Raw genomic sequence first — 16,866 nt, 5'->3', positions numbered from 1 at the left:
CTTGTGGCAAAGCAGTCCCAACCCTTTCCCCACCATCTGCCTCAAGGCACCCATGCCAAGCAAAATGCCCTTGTGCGCCACACTGGCCCTGGTGGCAAGGGTTGCCGACCCCTTGTCTTGTGTATTAATATCCTCTTAAATTTCTCTCAGCCAAAGCAAGCTGCTGCCCAGTACCATCCCTGGCCTCTTTGTCTCACTATGTGGTGTCAAGCTCTCTGAAAATGAAACTCCATAGCTCAGCAGCCCTAGGTCTTCAGAAGCCATGCTAACCCCCCAACTTCCCTTGTAGCTTAGGCACACTTTATCACAGTTAAACAGGCTCTTAAAGGAAGGTTCTCGCTTCCTGCCTCTTGCCACAGTATTTCCTTTATAGCTCTGTAGGTCTCTCCACTTTGCATGCTCCATTTTCAACACCTGGTTTCTTTGCTCTGCCTCTGGAAATGTTCCACTCCCTATTTCAACAACTCCGTGCAGAAAATGTTGGTTGAACTGATTTCCCTGCTCAGGCAACCTCCTTGTCATATCCACTGTGCCCACCATAAGACTGAACTAATAGCTGCAATTCTGGGTAAGTCTTACAGGGAGCCTCTTTATGGTACTCCTCTGAAATTCCTAACTATTCACTCTGCCAAGATACTTAGCTTAGTAATGGCCTGAGATTTCTCAGTGGCTAGAGGAAATGCTACAAGGACATATTTAGGGCATATCTCAAAAAAAACAGATGCTGACATCAAGAGCTGAGAGAAGCTAGCTGCCAAACTGACTCTAATGGTACTGGAACCACAACCTCAAGCGGCAGCCCATTTTGAGGTAGAGCTTCTTGCCCTCAAAGCAAAGATAACAGAGAAAGGGAAAGGAGCAGAATCACAGCTTGCAGCCTACTCTCTGCTGTAGAAAGACCTGCAACTTCTGCAGATGAATCTGTCGCTCAAGGATTGGACTCTTAAGTCACCTCAAGATCCATCAATGAGCCGTGGTAGAGATTGTCCCCGAATCAAGGGATTCCCAATGACGACAACAAGGCAGGGGGTCGGACTAGATGATCTACCTAGGTCCCTTCCGACTCTAGCTACTATGAAACTATGAAACTATGAAACAAAATGGCAGTCGTAACGTTTGCTTGAAGTCAAGGCCTTTACTTTATGAAGTCTAAACTACCTGGGTCATCCTATAAAACAGCTGCTGCTTTATCCTACAAGCATATGTCACTAGGCAATATGCAATTCAAGTTAGTGACAAGCAAATACCAATTTTAATTTAGTGGTCTTTCCAGGATAAACAAGCCAGTTTTGGATTTCACAAAAATGTGGCTTGTAACAGTGAATCACAAGCATTTTGAAAGAACAAATTTTGAAATTTGAATGAAGAATTCTGAGTAATAAGCATAGAAGTAGATGGGAAAAAAAGGTTATGATGGGCTCCTAAACATTTAGAAGAGAAAAAATGCAGTAACCTTAAACAAAATTATATAAAAGGACAGATGTTACATGAAGAAATCTGGAGCTGTCTCTTTGTAAAATGAGAGACTTATAACACATTCTACATACTGATCAGCCAAAGAAATCTCCAGTGGGACACCATCAATTAATCAAAATTTAGAGACATAAAGACTAACTTACGTTTTTCTTCTCTTGTATGTCAGAGCCTATGATATAAAGTCAGGAAATCCTTCAATATTCCTTAAAAAATACCATCAGTCCAATTACTACTTAAATAAGAAGGTGAAAAAAAACATTCTGAAACAAACAAAAATGTGGTAAGGAGGCACATTTGTTTCATATTTCTGTGGAAAATATTAAAATAATATTGTCTCTGCTTTTTTTACTTCAAAGTATTTCCATTTTATATCATCAGAAACATATTTAAGTAGCATTTATGCCAGTTGGAAGTTTGTTTTTACATGTCTTCTGCTTCCAGGCTTTACTTGCTTCCTCATGCGAGAAAGTGTGTGCATTGGTTTTGGTTAGTTGGCTGGTTTGGGAAGGAGGGAGTCTTCTTTTCACATTAAATTCAAAACATTGCTTACACAATCCTTCCAGCAACATTCAACAATCTCAATTAATTGTTGGATTACTCTAGCTTTAGTCAATAGTTCTTAATCACTTATTTTATCTCACACTGCTTAGCACTTAATAGACCTATTTGTTAGCACACCAAGGATCAAGAGTTCTTCTTTCTGAATACCAGTCCTTGAAATTGCTTGATCCTGACAAGTCACAAGACATTGGACCTCAGAGTCTGAATGCACATACTGTAGTTTATTAAAAGATTAGATTTAGACAGTCAGCTATTGTCTCTATTCCATTTCATTATTTGTAGGGCTGTCAATTAATCGTAGTTAACGTGTGCGATTAATGTATTAAATTGGTGTTCGCGTTAATTTTTTTAATGTATTACATGGTTTTGAAGCCTGTGCCCAAGCTCCACTCTGCTGCCATTACCACTGCCTCTAGGCTGTGCAGCAGGACAGCGGTGGAAGCACAGGGAACCAGAAGGAAGCCCAAGTGCGGGCTCCAGGCTGCTGCAGTGGCAGGCAGGGGTTGAGGGAAGGGGCATCCACAGACAAGCAGCCACAGCCTGCACGAGGCCAGGAACACAGCCCAGTGGTGTGTAGAGCACCTCCCAGAAGGTAAGTCTGTTGGGGAAAAGGGACATGTAGGAGGGAAAGGGCAGCGGGGCAGATCAATGACCCCACAGTGAGACATGGAGTGGGGCAGGAGCAGGGAGAAGGGTGAATGGGACCCCTGGGTTGGGGTGGATCATGGCATGGAGGGGTACATGCCCCCCAGATTTCTGTGTGGGGTGGAGGAGGGCTGCATGCTGCAGCTCTCTGCATCCTGCTGCCATTGCCCCAGGAACCACTCACTGGCAGCACCGCCTGTCCCCTGCCCACCCAGTGGCGAGAGGCACATCATGGCATCACACAGCTCCCAGGGCAACAGCAGCAGGGCACAGAGCCCTGAGCCCACAGTGCACAGACTGTTTCCACCCTGCACATAAATCTGGGGAGCACATGCTCCCCATGCCTCCCCTGGGGGGGTTCAGTGGTGGGAGCCACACCCTCCACCACCATTCCTGGACTGCAGCTCCATCCCATGACTTGACTCAGTCCCAGGGCCCCAGTCCCATACACCCCAGCCCCTGCCCCAGTCCCTCCCTCACCATGGGGGCCTTGATCTGCCCCCACCTACTCCTTCCCTCCCCCACATCCCTTCCCCTCCACGGGCGTACCTGCTGGGTGGTGTCTGTGTGTCATTGTGTGCGTTTCTGTGAGTCTGGCCCTCACTTCCAATCCATAGCCCCCCCCCACCCCTGCTGCTGTCCCTCACTCCTGACCCACAGTACCCCACATCCTGCCAGGCCTTGCAGAAACCCTCCTGCCTGAGCACCAAACCACCCCCCCATACATACACAGACACACCCATAGCTCCCCACACCTTCACAAATTCTCACACACACCCCATACCCACCCCTCAACCATGCAAAGTACCTGCATATTTTGCATAACCTGGGTTTTTCTGCACAGAATTTCAAGATTTTCGCTGTGCGATTAAAATTATGATTAATTGTGACTATTTTTTTATTACGCAATTAATTGTGATCTACTTTTTAATCATTTGACAGCTCTAATTATTTGTGATCAACTTTGTTCATTCTTAAAGCTGGAAACAGGAACTATGCATCACGGCCAATGTGTAAGTGTTGACAGGGGGGTGGGCACAACTCTGCACTGCTGCCGCCACCAGCCCCACTGCTGCCAGGCACTGAGTCGGGCCAGGCTGCAGCCCTGTGCCCTGCTGTCAGCACAGAAATCATGCTGTTCCCACTGATGCTGTGCCCTGGCTCCATCTGCACTGTACCCCCACACTGTACCTCTGACAGAAATCTGGCGGGGCACATGTCCCCTGTGCACCCCACACATGTCAAATATTGCCATTAACAAAGAAAGATCTGCAGGAAATAAATTCATTGAAGCAGCACCTTTGGAATAATCATACATAACACTGGACTTCACTTATAAAGACTGGATATCTAGAATACAGATAATCTTTTAATATCAAAGTTAGTAATTTTAAATAGCTAAACTCTAAAAATATTTTGGGCTCAAATTACTGTAATACTCTAACAAGCACATTTCAAAATAAGACTTTTTTTTAATTGTTCCTTATATGCATTCAAGATCACACTTAACCACTTTAGATATTTTCTTACTACTTGTTTTGCTCTTTTTAAAACTGCAAAGCTAATACAACTTTGGGAAGCAAGCTACGTGAATTCCTGCTCATGCAAAAATAGGATTGCTAACCAAGTTCCAATTGTAGGGCCAAATTCATGTACTTATTTATACCTATCCAACAACCACATTAAAGCAAGCATATTAGTTGAAGATAACTAGATTATTCGGGTTTAAATAAGGGCCTAACCTGCTAATATTCATTGTTCATGATGAGCAAATAAAAGAAGAGAAGTACAGGAAAATGTGACTTATCACAAAAGAATTAAAGAGCTTAATCAGAGAACTTTTATAAGGGCTCTTTAATATAGTAGGAAAAATTAACAAAAACAATGGCAGAAAGCTGAATCAAGACAAAGTCAAACTAAAAAGAAGGGGTTTTACTGGAAATGTAAATGATTGGAAATGTTAAAGTAAAAATAGGATAAGAGGGAAAAAGTTGGGCCACTACATGATTAAAATAAAGGATAACTCAGGTATGGCCCAAGAACTGAGTAAATGTTTTGCCTCAACCTTCAAGAGGATGAAGGTGTAACTTATGAGATCAAAGATTGAGGGATACCACATGGAAATGAAGACACAACCATAGACATACATACACCTGAGGTGGAAGCAAAACTTAGACTGTTAAATTTCACCAAATCAGGGTGCCAGGATAACTCTGCCCAAGAATACTAAGAGAATACACAAAAGATATAGTAACTCTTTTGGCACAAACCTTCACTGTCAACTCTGTGATAGTGCCCATGATTGAAAAATAGGAAACATATGACCTAGTTCATTTTTTTAAAAGGAGAAACAGTAACCAAAGCAATTACAGGCCTATTGGCCTGACCTCAGTAGTATTAGAATGGATACTGAAGGGAAGACTAGTCAAAAATATGGAAGTAAATAGAAAATGGGACAAAAAACCAACATGGGATTATCTGAGGAAGATCATGTCATCTTAATCCAATAGCCTTCTCTGGTAATATAACAGGTTGCTTAGATATGGGTAAAAGAGTGGATTTAATTTATCTAGATTGGCAGCTCCCAAATTCTGACAGATTGCATACCACCAATTTAAAAGGATATAACCTTAAATACCACTAGCAATTTTTTGTCATATAAAGTAATTGTAATAAATTTGTTAAGCCACACCACTGACAGGTTGTCTGCGTACCACCGGTGGCATGCGTACCACATACTGGGAACCACCAATCTAGATTTATACACAGCTTTTGATATTACATTATGGGAAACTATCGGCCAAACTGGAAAAGTTGGGGATTGTTGCTACAATCATGAGGTGAATAAGGAGTTCTCCCAAAAAGGGACTATAGTAGATTATGCTGAAGAGTGACTTAATCTGACTGGATAGTAGTTACCAGTGGTTATATTGTCTCTTGTTTAACACTTACATTAGCAACTGTGGTACTGGAATTAAATATATGCAATCTAATGAAATTTGCAGATGACACTAAGCTGTGAGATATTGCCAATATGGGAAAGGAAGATTATGCAGAAAGATTTAGAGAATCATATAGAATGGAGTATTAGAAATGGAATGAATTTAACAGTATGAAGTGCAAACTTATGCACTAACAAAGACTTCAGTCAGAAGTTGTGGGTCCGTAAAGACTATAGACAAAGAGTGGTATATTGGCCAATCATAGGCTAACTATAAACTTCCAATGAGATGCAACTATGAAAAAGGCTAATTAAATCCTAAGGTTAATATACTTAGGTGTATATTCTGTAAAGAAAAGGAGATGCTAATACCATTGCAAAAAGCGTTGGTAGGATCCCATTTAGATTACTGTGTTTAGCTCCCATCATCAATATAACAGCCAGGAAGGGCTGGCTCATGATTATTATTTCTTAATGAGGAAGACCTTCATCTCCGGAGCATTTGAGCACTATCCATAGCTAAAGCTGTATGTGTGTGTGGTGCATAGTGGGGCTGTGCAAAGGTCTGGTTTCTGATTCGATTCAGTGGAAATTTGGCCTGATTCATGCCCGAATTTCTGAATCCAAATCAAATCAGGAGATCCATTAATCTCTCCAAATCAAACTGGAACCCTCTGAATCGATTTGGAGAGATTTGGAAAGATTCAATAATTTGGACAGACACGGCTTTAAAAGTTTTTTCTACATACCTCAAAGTACCAGGAAGCTTCTGAATGCTGCAATGATGGGGTGGAGCTTCCCGCAGGAGCACAGGGGAGTCCCCAGCACGCACGGCAGCAGACCCAGAAGTGAACCAGAAGCACTTCCAGTTCACTTCTGCTTCTGCCGGGGACTACACAGAGATGCCTCCCCAAACTCCTCTGGCTTGGCAACTGGTGCCTCTTGGGTCTGGGGGGCACCCAGGGTCCCCCTGTGGCTGATTGCCAAGCCAAGGCGAGGGGAAGCAGGCTTCTCCCCGTATGCTCAGCAGCGGACCTGGAAGTGAACCAGGAGTACATCTGGTCCACTTCCTTGTTCACCACCGAGCACATGGGCCCCCCCCGCACTCCTGTGGATGCTTCATCCACACCACCATTGCAGCATTCATAAGCCACCCCGGTACCTTGTGCTTTGTAGAAAAAACATTTAAAGCTGTGTCTATGGCCAAATAGCTGATACTCTGAATCAGCATTGAATCTTCAGATTCAGATTTGGCCAGATCAAATTGGGGACAATTACCTGAATCAGCTAATCAAATGACTGTCCCTGATTCGGGCTGAATCCAAATCAAATACACCCCGTTTCACATACCCCTAGTGCATAGGGGAGGGGTGGGGAGGCTGGACTGAGGTGCACTTATGTTGCTGCCAGTACTTCTAAAACTCAGAAGTTTATGGTTGCAGGGTCTTGCTCAGGGCCATCCATATCAATCACCATGTTTGGGATAAGAAATTAATTCTTCCTGTAGGTTAGATTGACAAAGACTGTGAAGAATTTACTTTCCCATGCAACATCTTCAAGACATTGGGCAGGATGGGAGTAATTATTTATGATCTGAAATGAAAATAGTAAAGACCAAATAATAGACTGAATAATGTTTGATAATTCACTGGTGCCTTGATTTATCTTAGAATATCTATCCCTTGTGGTTCAAAATTAAGTGAGCCACTCAGAATGGTGCTTAAGGACAGTTCCAAATGGTTCTGAGTAAAAGAAGTATCTTTAGAAAAATTGTAAAAAATTGTCAATAATGCACGTGTAGTGAAATATTTTGCAATTAACAAAGGCATAATATAAAATGAGCATGGATTTGCATCTACCTTTTTCATATATCTCTAGTCTCATATATTTTCATAACACTGACTATAACCCAGAATCAAGCGCGAGTGAAAATGAAATGTTTGACTGTGAGCTGTTCCATCAAAATGGTCTTGGACAGAAATCAGTAGTGGTAAAAACAGATTACATTACAAAAAGCATTGTGAAAAATACTTAGATTTCAAAATGATTATGAAATTGCAAGTACTCACTAAATGTATAATACAAGCTCAGTGAAAAAAATTCTTAGTGGATCTTCATTCAAAATTGACTACAGATACTGAAAACAAAAATAGAGAAACAAATAGGATACATTTCTGAGACAAAAATTTGACAATAAACAAGAAACATAAAGTTATTCAAACTTTAAAAAAGCTTGAGAATTAATTCTAGTTCATTTATAGCCACTTTCAAACAGGACATATATTATTGGAACTACAGAGACTGAAGTTTTGTATGTACTGTGATCCTGTGCAAAGGATCACTACATTCTACAAGACAAAATCAGGTTATGCATTGCATAATCTACAGTGCACATAAATAATATTTCCACGTCTTTATCTCCATTATTCAGTTACCCCAAACCACCTACTATTTCTCATTTTCAAATGCCTCTGGATTCCTTGGTTTTGGACAGTATAATACACAAAATTGCAGGTATAGAAATACCACAAGAAAAACCTTTACTCAAGTGTTTCTGATCCAATCGGTAAAGGGAGGTATAAGAAATTTTAGAAATTTATCATGGACTTTCCTGCACTATTTTGAAATCCCAATAGGTTCAGATAGACCTTTTGGGAACAGAGGTTATCTTTTGGGGGAAGGAGGAGGGAGAGGTCCCATCAATGTCTTAGATTCAGTCAGTAAACAGCCACTCGTTTTAAAAAGCAAACAGTATCATTCTGTTCTTGGGTAGGCATATGTAATTCCTACAAGAGTCAATGAAAGCTGTCTGTGTTTATCTGAAGGCAAAATTTAACTTGAATAATGGACTACATTCAAAAGTTAACACTGGTTGAACCAGCTATGTATAGTTATATATGTTACTTCTTTTTTGAATTAATAGCATTCAACATATTGTATCACAAAACTTCTTTGATTAAAATGTATAAAAAATTATAGTCAACCAGTTTAGTTAATATTTATATGTATATGAAGTCATCCAGTACCAATGCAAAAATTTATGTCAGTTGTTCAAGCTTCCAATGAACTAAATTTCTTTGCAATGAACTTAGTTGAAAACATTTATATTAAGTTAAAAAATAAACTGTTTCATAATAAAATCCACATTAAGGTGGTAGCTAATGGCTATATTGTTTCACTACAAAGTTGTAAGTTTTGGCAAAGTCCTTTAATGCTTACCTCTGAATAAAGACTTCAACATACACGTTTACCATGTACTCTGAGTAGGAAACCTGTGCCGTATTTTAAGTGTTCATACAGGGACGAAAAAGAACTAAAGCAGTACTTCCACAAAGTAAAAATGTGGCAGCAGATGTATGTATTTGGGCCATCTATTAATTAGTGAATTTGGTGGCTAATTATCCTTTCAGTGGCTTTGATAAATCTAAATGTAGCATCACTTGAAATTAACATAAAAATGTGACTTGCCTTTAAATGTTTCTGAAAAGCTACAGCCCTAAAGAAAAATGTTGCATTTCAACGGATGTAGCTTCAGTATCACACCTGTGGGAGTGTCTTTAACTTCCAGGCTATCTCTGGTATGGGAATGACCATTGGACATTTTGCTACTTAACTAAAAAAAAAATTCCTTTTCATAAAAAATGTAAACATCCTGGTGAGCAGTGTTTATTTTATAAAACCTGGTTCTCAAAATTGGGATCAATCCAAATTTGGTTTCAGCATGACACCTGTAAGGTGTGTATAACACATGGTGTGGTGTGGCTATCTCCTGTAATGAGAATGGCTACTGGACTTTTCACTGCTTAAAGAAATTCCTTTTCACAAAAAAATGTAAGTATCATGGTGTTCAATGTTTTACAAATTATGATCCTCAAAATTAGGATCAAGCAGTGTTTTAATTCAGTGTTTACCTTTTCAAATTGAAAACTCAGATTAATGTGGTTCAATCACGCTGTAAAACTTCAAGGAAATGTATTTGTTTAAAACACACTTAAAATATTCAAAGGAATAATCATGTATCATTTCTCCCCAAAAAACTATACCAGAATCAGCCACTGAATTAAAAAGTGTTATTTTGCTTTATACTTAAATAACTGATAACGGCAAAATATAAATAAAACAAGTACCTAGAAATTTAAAAACCAAGAACATCTTAACATTTCACCAATCTGATATTGTTACTAGTGCTTCTTGCTGGATGGAATCACAGCTTCCCATTGGTATATAGAGACTACAACTGAAAATCACCCAAAAGTGAACTCCCTTCAAACTTGAGCTAAGAGAGGTAGCAAAATGACATTTGAAGCGTCCACACTGTGCAGGAATATAATAATTTGTGTATTTGAACAAATAGCTGTTGATTCTTTTGCAAGAAAACTGGGTTAGATCTAGGCCTCGAAGGTAAAATCTAGCCCCAGCTAAATCAATGGGAGTTTTGACACTGACTTCAAAGTGGAGTCAGATTTCACCCCTAATACATAGTTAATTGTATACCAATATATAAATTATTATATTACAGTCTAAAGTAGCAGTATTTTTAAATGTTGCTACTATTCCAACAACAATAAAATGAACCACTTACAGCTGCAGAATATTCAATATTATCTAAAAACTAGCATTTATTCCACTTAGAAATATGCTGATAACTTAAGATACAGCAATGCTTAACACTTTTCCAAAAAAGAACAAAAAAACCCCCAAAACAAAAGAAAAACCCATGCACATAGACCCTTCTAGAATTCACAAAATAAATGTCATAACACGTAAACACGTATGTTACTGAACCTCCTGACATCTTCATAAAATTCAAACAAAGGCCATCTTTCTTGATTCCTAGTCTTAGTGAATTTCAGGCACTGGATTCCTTTGTAGACAAATGCCAAAGAGAAAAATCAATCAAATAATTAAAACAACCTACTAAATTTCACAATATAACAAAGGAGGAACAGTGTGTATTACATAATTTACAAAAACGGCAGGACATTATCATAAATCCTACTGACAAAGGAGGAGCTATACTTCTTTGGAATCAGGATGATTATATTACAGAGACCACAAAACAACTAGCAGAAATACAGTATATTAAAACACCCATTTTTTTTACCCAGCAGTTATTTCTACAATGCTAAACTACCTACAAAAAGTACTAGAGTTATGATGAAATCAAACTGTGAAAAATGTCAAAATCCACAAGTCAAATAACCACAGATATCTTACAATGACAGCATGTTCCTGCCCCACTGAAACAAATCTCTAAATGTTATGATGACATCTGGCTTCCAGCCTATTGTTGAATCTCTACCTACATAAATACCAAATTCTATGCATGCACTATAAATATGGGATGGATGTCACTTCCAACAATACAATCTACTTTCTTTTCATTGTGAACATTTAGTGGTATATAACATTCTCATCTTGGTACAGAATGTTAAGCAGTTAAGCCCCTATAGTTCAAAATGCCCCATAAAGTCTACAAACCATTACCACCAACAAAGATGGACTAAATGAATTAATATTTCAGAAATGCATTAAAAATTAAGAATACTCATTCTAACAACTTGCTAAGTTTAGCAGAATATGCTCTTCCACTGAATTGTTTTACATTTAAAAAGGAGATTGCTATTCCCAAGAAAGCATTGTTAGCCTTAGAACTAAAATACAATCTTTACATGTCTGCTTTTTGTAAGATGGATTGCAGCTACTTTATAAATTCATATAATGGGAATGATTCAGATCTGTACCAAGGTGGACTGGTGACATATCTGACATTTCTCATGCTCTCTATAAAAAGCTAAAATAGTTTATTCAATTGAAGCCAATTTTAATCTTTTACTTAAGTGTTCTAGGAGAATTTCAAAAAGTTTCTGTAAACTGTGATACAGTTTGGGCCTGTGATTCATGGACCTCTGTGATTTATATAGGAAGAAAATGACACAGTTCTTTTATTACGTACTAAGAATTAGAATTATTAGAATTATAGTTTCAAGAATTAGGAATCTTTGAACCTGTAAATGGTATTTCAAAGCATGATAACACCAAGCCTACTATTTTATTCCTGGTGCCTGTGGAGTAATTTTGGTAACAGAATTTGGAAGGAGGGGACATGAAATAGTGTCCTAGTACCATGAGAAAGCCAGCAATATACATTTCCTGCTACTCACCAGCATACTTTCACCTGTAAACATCTGCTGTTCTCCCCAATATTCCCACTTTCCATCTCACCATACACCACAATGCATAGGTTCTCCTCCAACAAACACTCCACTCTCCCTTTCCTCCTGTTCCCATTCTCCTACATTGTCTTTACTCCATGCCTCCCCTCACAACGACACTCCCATTGTCCCTCCCTCTAAATACTTCAGTCAAAGAGTCCCAATCCAGATCTCTGTGCCAAAGACCCTTCCTTGGGAAGGGTCATACCTAACAGTATCTTCCCCATACTTAAAGAAGTTGATGTTGCTGCTAGCCAAAAATAAAACCAAACAAGTCCAGTTCTTCCAGTATATTTTACACACACAGATCCCAGGCTTCTGTGTTTTCTCAGAAGCTCAGATCAGTCTTCTTTCTGCATAGTAGGGCTCCCCCTACTCAGACTTGCAGAATGCGGGAAGCAGACAGGCAAAGAACTTTACTTCACCCTAGAAATGCACTCATACCTGTTCCCTGGAAAAAGCAGAGACACTTCTACTGGCAAGAACATTTTGTACTATTGCACTAAGGCTTATCTTCCTCTTCCCCTCCAGGAAGGAACTGAAAATTGAGATGGTGATGAATATATCTATCCCTAGGACAACAATCAGGAATGAAAAGAAAATGTTCTCACCTCTGTTTTGTGTATTCATCCCAAACTTAATGCTGTTGTTGGAAGTCTTGATTGTTCAAGGAATAAAAAAAAAAAAATCAAGATTGTACAAATTTTTCAAGTTTTGCTCAAGAAAACTTCATCGGTGGTATATCTAAGTAAGGATTTTAAAAGTCAGTCCAGGGCCTGCTAACATCAGAGCAAGACTCAAGAATTAAACTAAGGGATTGGGACTCAACAGTCTTGGTTTCTGAGCCCTTGCCTTTCAGTAACTGTATGAAATCTTGGCCAAGTCAGTTATTGGTTTATGAATCCAAAGTATTACTGCATCATTTAAAGAAAAAAAAACACAACTCTTCCACTGTTTATGTGGAATGAGTTTTGTCTGTGTGTGTCATGATGACAGTAGGCAATGACTCATTTCTTAACATGTCTTCAGAAATGTCAGTAAGACCATTAATTATTTTTTCAGAAAGCAAAGAAATGCATACCTACAAAAAGAATTTTGGGCACCAACCCTGTTTCTACTGATGTACAAATACTCCCCCAAAGTGAACAATTATCATACACAATTTTTCTTTCCCTACATAATTTTGCTTCCATCTGTTCACTCAGAATGGGTAGGAATGTCTCTTTCCACGTTATTAAATTATATGAAATCACAGGCAACTGCATTGGCATATGGGAAATAAAGGCCTCTAAAATTCTAAAATGACGTACTCAAGTAATAACCAACTATACAGCAAAACTAGTTAGCTCATCATTGTCCTTACTGGGAGCAGCTGAAACAAAATGGGAGCCAGGAAATTCTCTTCACTCCTTCCCTCACAAAGTACTGACAACTTTTCTTCTCATGCTTAGCCAGAGAAAGGGGGAAAAGTGATAATCCCTTTGAAATTCAGCACTTAACACCTATATGGTAGGTGATAATTGCTGCATTCCAAGAGGATTAGCACAATAGAACCCACTTGCAGAATAGTTAAACTATTCTAAGCAGAACACAGTTCTGCTATGACCATCTCTGCACAAGGACATTTTAAATTTCCCATCAGTTGCAGAGACAAGGTTCTAGTGGCTCCTGGCATTTCTACTACCAAGTTAGTTAAAGCTGCCAAAAAATGAACAAGTGCTAGAACAATTGATTTTGTTTCCTAAATTCCTCTAGGGTGGAAAACCTTGTGCTTAATAATACCTAGCTCTTTTCTTCAGTAGTAGACCTGAAGGTGCTATATAAAGGTGTGCAATATGATTTCCACTATAAATGGCTAAATAGCAGTAAAAAGAGGTGAAGTTACTTCAAGACCAGTGAGAGAACCAGAAAGGACAGAACCCAGGTTTTCCAACTCCTAATCTAGCGTATATGGTCTACAACACCCCACAATTATATTCAGAGTAACCTAAAACATGGATTTAAAACCTGAAAAATTACAGCACCCTCCCCCACAGTCTCTATGAACCCTCTTATTCTGGCATGACAATGACTTTGCTTCAGCTTAATTTATGTCATTTCAGAAGGGGTGTAAGTAACCCAAAAAGCCACAAAGAGTATACATACAGAAGGACATATCCCTATAACTGTACAGATATGTGGCAAGAACTTTTCCATGTAGCCAAGGTCAAGTTTTCCTTCCTTTTTTTGTTTGTTTTTGGTACCAAAAATTTCCCCTTGTAATTTAGAACACTAATACAACTTCCCACCAGTGCAAAGCTCTCACAATCATTTGTATTTTAAAACCACACCCTAGCCCAGCAGATCTATATGGCTGTTGTTAAATTCTGTGCAGCTATGGGAGTTGTGTCTATAGTAGTGTTACCACTGCTACTTAAAATGAAAGCAAAAGAAAAAGAAAAATCACACTCAAGTTGAATGCAATTATAAATAAAGAAAAAAGAAAATAAAGGAAGTTTTTAATTTTCATTCACTTTAGTTTGTTGACAAAGTTTCATTTTGGAGACTTCACTGTGTGCCAGATTTCAAGATTCTCAGTCAGTATAATTGATTGAAGTCAGAATACAAAATTCAGCTTCCCCTGTACTTGTACATTTTCTGCTTAACTTTTCTTTCTCCAACTGTGTTGAGACAACCTGCATATTTTTTAATATAAGTGTAAAAAGTTTTAAAATGTATAACCAACAATTCATTACTAAGGGAAGGAGCCAAACAAGGCAACCCAGCAGCAGAGCATCAGTACCAGCAGTATTCTTTTTTTACAGAAGAAATGTAATAGCCAAAGCCTAGTGCTAGTTATCTGGCACATTTACCTATCTTGTGTAAAATCTACATTGCACTAATGTTTAGGGGCTTGGGGGCCGGTTTAAATTTTTGTTTGTTTGTTTGTTTTTATGTAGTACCTATTAATGTGTTAATCTATGGACTTCTTCCATAATGGATTTAAACTTAATAAAAGAACATGCTTTACAATTACTCTGTCATTTCCTCTCCATGTGTGCATGTATACATACAATTAACATTTGCATAAAAACAACCTTTTTTTTTGCACTTTATTTCTCTGGCACCTCCTGAGCCCTTCCCTTTTAAACAGCATAGTTGCCCCTTTCAGTAGCTCTTAAGTGGCTCTTAGCAGTAGCTCACAGCAAATAACCAAAATTAAGATATTTTCAATATTTTAGGATTCTTTTTTCCCTTGTTTTCCTAATTAATAAAGAACTCTATGAGTCTCATTTCACTGCTGTGCAGCTTTACTAAATACAAGAATCCAACCTGAGAAAAGCTGGCAGCTGTAAATGTCAAAATTATGCCCTCCTTATTGCTGAGACTTCTTTTTGCAAAGCCCTGAGATTCTCTGATCATTGCATATGGCAAGTGAACTCTTAGAAAATGATGTCAAAGCAGCTACTTAAGTATGCAACCAACTTTTAAAGCCAGGCAGCTCCAAAATGAAGATAGCTCCAAACAGCCAAATAGATTAAAAATGGTGACTGACGACAGAAATTTTTTCCTAGGCAAGTTGCCAACATTTTTTGAAAGGTAAACTCATGCTTTTAATTAGAATGAGCTCTTCTCCTTATGAGCATTTCCCCTGCCTGGATCCTCTTAAAAGGAAAAAAAATGGCATCCATGAGCGTACCACAGAGCTGAGATTTTCAGCAAGCACAACAGAGAAAGACACAGATCACTGCACACAAACAGAGCCATAAAAGTTAAAAGGTGGCATGACCATAGGTGAAGAAATTTTTGAAAAGCCAAGAAAGCCATGGCCACATGAATATCATGAATATATGAATACTGAAAATGGGTGGGGGGAACAAGTACTTTGAAGACAAGTAGTTCTTCTATTGTGGGTTTCTTTACATTTAGTCCTCTTAGCTTGTAAGTTTTCTTTCCTAACAACAAAGCTAAATAGACAGTCATTAAAATGTCCTGATTTAATTTCCCCTCCTCCCTCCATTTCAAAATAAAATGAAAGTTGTCCTCAGTCTGGTCTGTCAGGGTGGAAAGTGATCCAGAGCATGAAAATTGGGTCAACCATCCTTTAATGCTAGCTAACTTACATACAGTAGCATACATCATTATTCATAATTTTCAATGTAATCCTGTGTTTTATAGCAAGCTGTTTAAAAGAATAATTTTACTTGTCAGTTGAAACAAAAATGCACAAGATTTGCCCACACTAATAAATTTCTCTCTTATACAGGAAGCCTTCTTACATATTTGTTTCAAATTCTATATCCACCGCACCATTTTATAATTATTATAAGACACTCCGGGGCATGTGTTGTACTGGTATATAGTGGCTTCTCTGGTAGTTGAATTCATTCAGCCCTTGGACCTGTGAATCACAATGCACCCATGGCTTAGCAAATCTTAGCATGACACATGTCATGTTGTATCTTATTGCTTTAATACAACCCTTGCACTTCTACCATATCACCAGTAGCTAAACACTTTAGTACAGATGGGCACAGCACTGATGACATCACATTCTTTGGATTGTATTTCTGCTACAGAACACATGCTGGTTCTATAAAAAGCACACATTTATCTTTAAACTTAGAGCCACTTGCTACGAATATTTACACTGAGAACCAAAATGTTCTTAATATTGCCTTGTCTTCTACAGCAGTTATGAAATTTTAGTCATTCCCAGCAGATTTCTGATTTGGTTTAAACAAGCAAACCATCTATTGCTTAGCTAAATGACACATTTGCATGGCAAGAGTGCCAATGAGTTATTACATCAAACATTCCTGGGATCTGTCTGGCCAATAGGAGTGGCTAGAACCAGTTCTCTAATCACTGTTGAAATCATTGATAGTGCTGTCTATCCACACTATGACAGACAAAAGCTGAAATGTATTAAACATAGCAATCCATCATCCTGCAGATGGGAAGCAGGAGCCAGCAGAGTTCAGGCGGAGTGACTCCTGCTGCTAACAATGGCTGAAGTACTGACAGTTCAGTACTTCTTCCTACTCA

General features: G+C 38.6%; 1 protein-coding gene across 7 annotated transcripts in view; it reads right to left on the bottom strand.

Annotated features, from left to right (window-relative positions):
• DACH1 (dachshund family transcription factor 1) overlaps positions 1-16,866 on the bottom strand; it is a 538,134-nt gene that overhangs the window by 499,698 nt on the left and 21,570 nt on the right. The window lies entirely within an intron of this gene.

This window comes from Crocodylus siamensis, chromosome 1 (assembly GCF_052110815.1).
Source record: "Crocodylus siamensis isolate JL-2025a chromosome 1, ASM5211081v1, whole genome shotgun sequence".
NCBI lineage: Eukaryota > Metazoa > Chordata > Crocodylia > Crocodylidae > Crocodylus > Crocodylus siamensis.
This window is presented reverse-complemented; position numbering and strand designations above follow the sequence as displayed.